The sequence below is a fragment of the Dreissena polymorpha genome, chromosome 3, assembly GCF_020536995.1.
Source record: "Dreissena polymorpha isolate Duluth1 chromosome 3, UMN_Dpol_1.0, whole genome shotgun sequence".
Classification (NCBI taxonomy): Eukaryota; Metazoa; Mollusca; class Bivalvia; order Myida; family Dreissenidae; genus Dreissena; species Dreissena polymorpha.
This window is the reverse complement of record NC_068357.1, coordinates 50,929,566-50,937,696: the sequence shown is the minus strand read 5'-3', so window position 1 is coordinate 50,937,696 and position 8,131 is coordinate 50,929,566.

Here is an 8,131-nt window from a genome sequence, read left to right as displayed (position 1 = left end):
TGCAGCTCCATGAGATACTCATGCATGCAAAACATGAAGATGCTATCTTCAATATTGCAAAAGTTATCACAAAACTTTAATTTTGGTTTAAGTTTTGGACAGACAGAATAACAGACAGACAGACAGACAGGCCAACAACAATATACCCCTTTTTTTTAAAAGGGGGCATAAAAATGTACAGTAGCAAATTAGAAAGTATAATGTTATAATACAAGTGGCTGTCACAACATTTAATTAAATAAAAAGTTTCAAGATTCAATAGAAAATCACGAAATTATTAATATAATTATGAATAAACTAGTAAAGGTTATGACAACAAATTATTTCACACAATTATTTCTTAACTGATCTGACACAGAGAGAATTCTCATGGATTTCATTTAAATCATAGCACCACTACAAAGGGATTTTTTATTGTCCCACAATTCCCTTGGCGCATGTGCGCCATGCGATCTTCTGTATGGGCGTTTGTGGATTTGACAATAAAATTGTAAAGCTATTATGACGAGTGATCCCAATTACCATAAAGCCAATGCGATTAGCGCTTATTAAATGCAATTGATGTTACAGCCTTGTTACAATACGATGTGAAACATGATTTTTTTTATTTTTTTCCCTGCAAAAACTGGTCAACAAGTTGTTTGAAATGTTCGAAGCTTTCATATGTGTTATAAAATCCAGGTGTGGTGGACTTCCTTGTAGTTGGACAGTAGGTGAAAATCTTTTGTGTACTGTTCGCAACCTGTTCCTTCGATGGCGTGTAACGTTTCTTCATCCCACCACAACTGGGCACACCGCAAGCGCTGCAAGGTTTCCCACTTTTATGCTTGCGGTAAGGAAGCAAAGTACTCGTTTTGCTTTTGTTGATAAAGGTCCGGTTAGTTTGCACGAAGTCTGAAAAAATAAATAGAACTGTAAGTCCATGTTATATGATAAGTGTTGTATTGTACTTTGTAGTCTTATGTTATCCCATACAAGATGCATTCGCTAACCGGCTTTTATTACGTGTATGGCGATTTAACTCTTTTATGTAGACGTTAAACATAGGAAAATTATATATGAGCCTGGCTTTAGGAAAACTGGGCTTGATACATATGCATAATGTCATGCAAGATTAGCCTGTGAAGTCCGCACAGGCAAATCTGGGACAACACTTTTTCGCCTACGCTGGCTTGGGAGAAGAGACTTGCTTTCAACAAAATATTCCCTTAAAAAGCGAAAAGTGTGGTCTCTGATCAGCCGGTGCCGACTGCACAGGCTAATATGGGATGACACTTTATGCACATGCATTAACCCCATTTTCCTAGAGCAAGGCTTATTTACTTAATTATACAATAAGGTTAAGGTATGGGATTATATACCAAAACCCCAAAGTCCTGTATATTGCACAATGATTTTATTCAAATAGACAAATTTACCCTAAAGTTATTATGTAAAAGCAGAAAGCCTTTTATTGATGTTACAAAAATATCTTGTTAAGTTCAAGGTCTTGAAAAGTGGCTTCCATGTCTTATACCTAGCTCCTTACCATGCATATGTTTCAAATAAAATAACAGGCACAATTAATGATCAAATAGCAAACAAGAGTCCTCACACAAGCCAAGACCTCAGGCTGCAACCAAGTGACTTTTAAAAAGGAAATGTTCAAGTTGCAAAATAAGTTGAGTTTTAATAAAAATGTATAGAAAAAGAATTTTAGAAATATTGTTAACACTTTCTGCGTTGATTGATGCAAATGTCTGGAAAAAGAACTTAAAAAATATTTTTAACGCTTTCTGCGTAGATTGCAAAAAAAATGTCTGGAAAAAGAACGTAAAAATATTTTTAACGCTTTTTGCGTAGATTGATAACAATGTCTGGAAAAAGAACTTAATTTTTTTTTCACAAAGTCACGTTATTACAAGCCAAGACCTCAGGTTGCAGCACAGTTACTTATTACAAGCAAATGTTCAAGTTGAAAAATAATTTTTTAATAAAACATGTCTGAAAATTACCAAAAAAAAACATTGTCACACGGTACAACAATTGAAGTCACATAATCACATGTAGAACTTTAATTGATTTTTTGCATGCTATTAATGAGCGGTTTAAAAACATGTTGAGTGTGGTACACAACATTTACATTGTACTAGTGTTCAGTATTCCCTGCACGATTGAATACACCACTTAAAAGCATAATGCGTTTCCCTCAACGTCAATGAAAAAATCATCACAAATTACAAGATAATAAAACAACCTAATACAAGAAAGATTTCATGTTACAATAACAATGCAATCATAACCAATGATAAAGATGGAGCCCATTTTTTTTTACATTTTTCATCCACATGAATTTCTGTTACATCATCAGTTGACTTCCAAAGTGTTTAACCATGTGAGCCTTCAAGTTTCACTTCACACTGAATGTTTACCCACACAACTGACACTCAACAACAAAAAGGTGTATTTTTTTTTGTATTTTTCTTGCACTTATGTGCGTTCAAGGTGTATTTATTTATGCGAAAAGTGCACTTTAACTTAAAATAAGTACGCTTCAGTACACTGTGAGTGCGTTCTTAGTATATTGTCCACTGTATTAATACACTTTTTTGTAAAACATAAAACAAAATAAAAATGAAACAAGGGCTGTTTGTAAAACATGCATGCCCCCAAATTGGCTGTCAGTTGTAGTGGCAGACATTGTGTGACCTTGACCTTTGACCTAGTGACCTGAAAATCAATAGGGGTCATCTGCCAGTCATGACCAATGTCCCTATGAAGTATCGTGATCCCAGGCCTAAGGGTTCTTGAGTTATCAACCGGAAACCATTTTACTGCTTCAGGTAACTGTGACCTTGACCTTTGACCTAGTACCTGAAAATCAATAGGGGTCATTTTCCGATCATGACCAATGTCCCTATGAAGTTTCGTGATCCCAGGCCTAAGCGTTCTTGAGTTATCATCCAGAAACCATTTAACTGCTTCAGGTCACTGTGACCTTGACCTTTGACCTAGTGACCTGAACATCTATAGGGTCATCTGCCTGTCACGACCAATGTCCCTATAAAGTTTCATAATCCCAGGCCTAAGCATTCTTGAGTTATAATCCGAAAACCATTTTACTGCTTCAGGTCACTGTGACCTTGACCTTTGACCTAATGACCTGCTAATCAATAGGGATCATCTGCCGGTCATAACCAATGTCCCTATGAAGTTTTGTGATCTCAGGCCTAAGTGTTCTTGAATCATCATCCGGAAACCATTTTACTGCTTCAGGTCACTGTGTCCTTGACATTGACCTAGTGACCTGAAAAAAATAAGGGTCATCTGCCGGTCATGACCAATGTCCCTATGAAGTTTCGTGATCCCAGGCCTAAGTGTTCTTGCGTTACTATCTGGAAACCATTTTACTGCTTCAAGTCACTGTGACCTTGACCTTTGACATTGTGACCTGAAAATCAATAGGGGTCATCTGCCAGTCATGACCGATGTCCCTATGAAGTTTTGTGATCCCAGGCTTAAGTGTTCTTGGGTTATCATCTGGAAACCATGTGGTGGACAGTACCGACCGACATGTTCAAAACAATATACCCCCTCTTCTTCGAAGGGGGGCATAAACATGTACAAGTGTAATTAAGTGCATTAAATACTATGCCAAAACAGCTGCATTTAATGCTCATTAAATGCTCATTTTCAAGAAGGAAATCAAAGTCACATTATCACATCGTCAGTTGACTGCCCACGCCAACGTGAGTCACCAGGTGAGCCGTCAAGTTTCCCTTCACACTGAATGTTTTCCCGCACAACTGACACACAAACTGTCTGTCGCCGGTGTGGGTACGAATGTGGTTCTCCAGGTGCCTCTTGCGAGGGAAACATTTCTGACAAAATGGGCAGCTGTGTTGACGATTTTTTTTCAGTAGGAGGGCCCAGTTGGCTCTTGTCTAGATAGTTGTCGTAAATTGGGCTTGAGTCTGAAATTAGAAAATAGAACTGAAGTATTCTTGAGAGTTTTATCCAGAGTGTTAAATAGGCTGGTGTCTAAATTTTGTCTTGAGTCTGAAATTAGAAAATATAATTAAAGAACTTTTGTTCTCATATTGTAACTTAACATTACGACATACATAAGGTTAATGGTTTTTTCAAGCGTTAAGTTTGTTAAAAAAACACTTAAACAGTACATCAGAACATTAAACACATTTACTTAACTAAGAAACAAAATATTATACAAATGTATTCAGGAAACTACTATCTTAACTTTATTCCATGAATAATAGCATTAACAATTCTCAAAATCGCAATCAAAACGACCTTATGTAACTCACATTATATTGAGGTTTATAAAACAGAATGTGAACAAAAGAAACAGTCTGAATTTTACTTCCATAAATAACTAAACAAAAATGATGAAACATGATGACTTGATTTTGTGTTACATCACAATGCATACCATACCTTGCATAAAAAGTATAAAACAATAAAAGAAAGTATTATGATAGATGGACCTATTTATTTCACAAATCCACAAAGTGAAGAATTATTATACAGTGATAGAAAAAGGAATATTTATATTGAAAACAGTTCTTTATCATAAAAAATTCAGTTGCAAGGAATACAATCAAAATAATTTTTTTATTCAATATAATACATACAATGTATACATGTATATGATTATACAACAAAGTAATTGTACAAAGCAATCATAATATTCCTGTACAAATTTAAAAAACATTACCACTTGAATACATGTAACGGTAAACATTAAAAACACATTTTATTTTGCTGGACTATTGAAAAGCTTTTAAGACTTTTGATGCAAGGATTTTAAATTCAAATGCACCAGGGGAGGCAACTTTTTAAAATATTTCAGTGACATCAGATTTTTGATTTTTTAACTATTGTTATGTGAATTATGTGAATTATGTCAATAACACAATACTTCTTTCAATAAAGAATATAATAATTGTAAAAGGGATTATCAAATATACCCAATTATTGACAATACTTGTATGAAAACAGAGATAAAAATATTCATAGCCTAAAATCAACAATACAAATTCAGCAAAGTAACATCTCAAATTTCTTGTAAAAAGTATGTTTTATCTGATATAATGCTATTAAACAGAAAGTTATTAAAGTTCCATCAAAGGTCACTTTTCTAATTCAAAGCTATAACAATATATCTGCCTTGTAGGCTCATAACATGTTAAAATCTATCACAAATGGTTTCTCATTATTATTGAAACAAGAGATGTGTTTGTCAGAAACACAATGCCCCCTAACGTTTTGTTTTTTTTACCTTTGACCTTGGAGGATGACCTTGACCTTTCACCACTCAAAATATGTGGCTCCATGAGATACACATGCATGCCAAATATGAAGTTGCTATCTTCAATATTGCAAAAGTTATGACAAAACTTTAAGATTTATCAAAGTTTTGGACAGACATACAGAATGACAGACAGACCAAAAACAATACATCCCCTTTTATTAAAAGGGTGCATAAAAATGTTATAAGTTATCTGGGTAGCCTTAAGTCTAATAGAAACTGAATTTTGCCAAAAAAAAATACTTTACAAAATATATATTAAGCATGACTTTTAATAACATATTTGAAGTCATCTTAAATTAAGGACCGTTTCATTGCCCATTAATTTGGCCTATCAAAACGTGTGTTTGTCTACATTTTGCTGGTAACCTGATTGCTGTCAATGAACCCTGGAGTTTTCAAAATTTATGTGTCAGCAAAACTACTTCTCAAAAATATTGCCATTCATAATCTTTGACGCAGGTGTTTAAAGTATAAGTGAAGAAATAAATGCTGGCACCTTTTTTCATTAAATTAAAAATAAAACTTGTAAATATTTCCACTAGGGATTGAATAATTTTTTGTAATGTGAAACAGAGCCAAAATTATTTTTTTAAACGAGAGAAATTAACCAATTTGATTAAACAAGAATGTTATCAAGGTAAGTAAGGACAACAAAGGACGGACAACTACCGACGAACAAAAGACAGTCATAAAAGCTCACCATGAGCACGTTGCAATCAGGTGAGCTAAAAAAAACTGATTCATCATAATTTAACACTTTAGGGACGTTCACGACAAAGAATTGTGATGCAAGGCAATGTAATGCCTCCTTATATTATTTTTTTTAAACAAGAGTTATAAATAAATTTCTGATTCATTGTCTTTAAACACTTATGGGAATCAAGCAGTTCACAACAAGGAATTTCAAGGCTTTCTATTCCATTCACTAGATTAGCCAATGGCTACATATTGATCCTTGGCTAAAGAAAATTGTATTTGGCTGCAACTTCTTATTCATGAAAACCCATAAACATAGCAAAAATTACACACACTTTGCCAAACTGAGGCAAATTTGGCTAAGGGAAATGTTGAGGCAGTGGGAGCCATTAATTGTGATGCAAGGCCATGTAATGCCTCCTGAGGTTCCCCTTCTGGTTGAATCCCTTGTGGCACACGTGACACTGGTACGGCCTCTCCCCGGTGTGGACCCGCAGGTGCATGATCAGGTGAGCCGTCGAGGGGAACAACTTCTTACAGAAATCACAGCACAGAGCCCTCAGGTCTGAAACATAAGGGTTTGAATCCCTGTGAAAAACAAATGTGCCAGAACCATTTACACAGTGCCTATTGTTGCAGTTTTTAAATATCATACATTAGCTACTTTATTAGTGATTCTTTTACTTTTTGCATCTAAATTGTTTTTATAGCAATAATGATTATTTTCACTTTTTGGGGTATTATTCATTAATACTAGTATCAATATTTTACTACATAAAACATGTGCACGTATCTAAGGTGATAGTTCTTCAGGTAGATTACAATATATTATGTAAACTCAGGTACACCTACAACTCTCATTACCAGGTCAGTTCTGGATAATTGCTTATCAATAAGGGATAATTGCTTATCAATGGGAATCTGGCACTAGTGTGTATTGAATGGTCAGGTTCATGATTTAGTGGATTTTTAGGTTAACCTTAAATTTAAGGTACATGACCTACATAACTGAATTTCAGGTACACCTTAAATTTAAGGTACATGACCTACATAACTGAATTTCAGGTACACCTTAAATTTAAGGTACATGACCTACATAACTGAATTTCAGGTACACCTTAAATTTAAGGTACATGACCTAAACTGTTTATTAGGTTAACCTAAGATTTCAGGTAGGGGGTTTACTATATAAACCTGATGTTATATTCAAAGAGGGGGGGGCTTGGAATTAATTGCTAGGAGAGATGTATATATCATAAATATCAAATGCTTGACTTTAGTTGGAAATGTGAAAATAAATTGTGTATATAATGTAAATAAAATGTAGTAGTAGAAACGAATGACTTTACTTAATTTCTACTAGCTCTGCTAGTTAAATGAGTTAAAAGAGAGTTCGTCCACTTTATGGACTGGTGGCAGCGTATTAACTTGACTGAATTATAAAATTCTAGTCAGGATATTTGTGCAAGACTAGACTTCGAGTTACTACCATCGAAGTTCTTAAATTTGCGACACTGGTGGCAGCTGTGGGATTAGAGACTTTAACACGTGCGATTGTGCAACACTCGTGCAGACGGCTGGATTAGAGACTTTAACACGTGCGATTGTGCAACACTTGTGCAGACGGCTGGATTAGGGACTTAAACACGTGCGAGCAGTTATTCTAAATGATGATAGAATTCTGAGAATCTAGGAAAATGGAAAATTTAGAAAGTTTAATTTTCGTAATTGTTATTGTTTCGAGTTTTGGTTTAGCAATCATTGCTGGACAGATCAGATTGTGGGGTGCAGCTGCTTGTCTTAGAAAACATTACAACAGTGGTGGTCACGATAGAAATGACCATAGGAAGTACAAACGGAATAATATATCCAACGTTGAGTGTTTTAATTGTCACAATCTTGGGCATTATAAGAGCGAGTGTCCAATACAATCCGCGGAGCAGAATAAGGAATGCTAAAGATATTGATAATGGAATTAATGTGTGATTGAAATGTTTAATTTACGGTTTTGTCATTAAAACAAATGTGATAGAAAGAAGTGATTATGATGTACGTGTTTTGATGAACACACAAAATTAATAATTGTGTCAAAAAGTTGTGGTATATTCTAAAAGATGATGAAAT